This window comes from Strongylocentrotus purpuratus, unplaced genomic scaffold (genome assembly GCF_000002235.5).
Source record: "Strongylocentrotus purpuratus isolate Spur 01 unplaced genomic scaffold, Spur_5.0 spur5_scaffold_20, whole genome shotgun sequence".
Lineage (NCBI taxonomy): Eukaryota > Metazoa > Echinodermata > Echinoidea > Camarodonta > Strongylocentrotidae > Strongylocentrotus > Strongylocentrotus purpuratus.
In genome coordinates, this window is record NW_022145606.1 from 45932774 (window position 1) to 45934471 (window position 1698).

General features: G+C 34.7%; 1 protein-coding gene across 1 annotated transcript in view; it reads right to left on the reverse strand.

Annotated features, from left to right (window-relative positions):
- LOC115927491 overlaps positions 1–1414 on the reverse strand; it is a 16049-nt gene extending 14635 nt beyond the window's left edge. Inside the window, exon 1 of the mRNA XM_030993490.1 lies at positions 1189–1414. The gene's annotated coding sequence lies outside the window, so the exon portion shown is untranslated. The remainder of the gene's footprint in view (positions 1–1188) is intronic.
- Positions 1415–1698: the final 284 nt, after the last annotated feature.

The window sequence follows — 1698 nt, forward strand, 5'->3', positions numbered from 1 at the left end:
ACTTGTTTGGTGCAACATTCCAAGAATTTTTGTAAAGAATATTATTGAAGGTAGGTATTCTATACAATTGCAATTAATATTATTATGCCAAATTATTGCAATGCCAGATAAGTTCTATGAATCAGTCGTTAATCATGCATGGTACCTTTCAAGTATTATTTTACGAATACCAACCATTTATTTGCGTTGGATACTGTATTCTGCGCAACAAAGACATATTTGTGGTCATGCTGTATGCTGTGTACTTTACCCGATATGCATTTTAGCATCTCAATGGATGGGATTCACTTTCCATGCATTACTTTCTTTCCACTTTTTATTTAGATACTTTCTTCACACAATCTTTATACATGACACTTTATTCTCCTATATACATACTCCAATAACAGCGTCATGTACATGTACCCACCCATCCCCCACCCCTTCCCGGCTACTATCGAGCATCCATGCTTACATGAATGATAGTTGGCCTCTGCATTTATCTCGATTCTTTTAATTACCTCCATGCTTTTAGTTTTCACTCTTAATGTAAATCAATTATATTATTATATACTATTATTGTAATTTGAATGTTTTATATTTGATTTATCAGTAAATGCAGAAAAATCTGCTTTAAAACAAAAAATATTGCTATGTCTGACAAACCTCGGGTAAACTTTTTTTCTTCTCAAGAAGTATGCATAGAAGTAATAATAATAATAGTTCGTTCTTATATAACGCTTCTCAGGACCGCAGGCTCTCTCAACTCAATTCAACTCAATAACCAGGTATATTGCAATTAATGAGAATAACATGCATACATATCATAAAATAAAATACTTGATTTGGGTGTAGTTCGCACGAACAATAAATCGGTTATAAAAGTAATTACAAGATTAAAACGAAAATAAAAACTAAAAAGACTTATCTTTCAAAGAAAATTGATACCAAGATATCAGGAACGAACTATATAAAAAGGCCTAACTAGTAATACTTATCAACATGCTTAATATTACGAACATAATATCACTGCAAGAACTACTCGGCAGTCAACTCTAGAGCTAAGAAGAAAAATGTTCATTCAAGTTTTCGAGTCTTGTATTAGTTTTTTCTCGCTAGTTAAATCATTAAATTTTCTCCCCCCAAACCGTGATTAACATGAAAGTTATACTTCTTAGTCTAGTCTATACTCGATCTTCTTTTACTTACCGTGAAATTAGCGTATGAATCGGCTTAGGAAATAACTCCTTTTGAAGATATGATGTAGTCTCCGAGAAAGATTACGTTTTGCTACCAATACATAAACAGCAGTATGTGAACGAGTGAAAATAGTTTAACTAGCTTTAACGTACAGGGCGTTAGTTTATAAAGTCCAGTGGAGTCGCACCCTTCTTGAGTATACACACGCACACAGTATACATACGCACACACCTTTTCACTATACACAGACCGCCGCGCTGTGTTGATTTCCATATACCTGCAAACAAGGCCCCAGAGGTATTAATACGCGTTGTACACGCCTAAGTCTTTTGTATTCCTCGAGTCGCATCAGTGACATAATACATAACAGACATCTTTTGTATTCCACCCACTGAAAGCCGTGACCGAGAGAGAAAGAGAGAGAGGGAGAAAGAGATCGTGGACCATTGAAAGACATATAGACAGACAACAAAACCCTGAAATTTGTCCATTTGTAATTCATCTTTGTTCAGCGAGGAC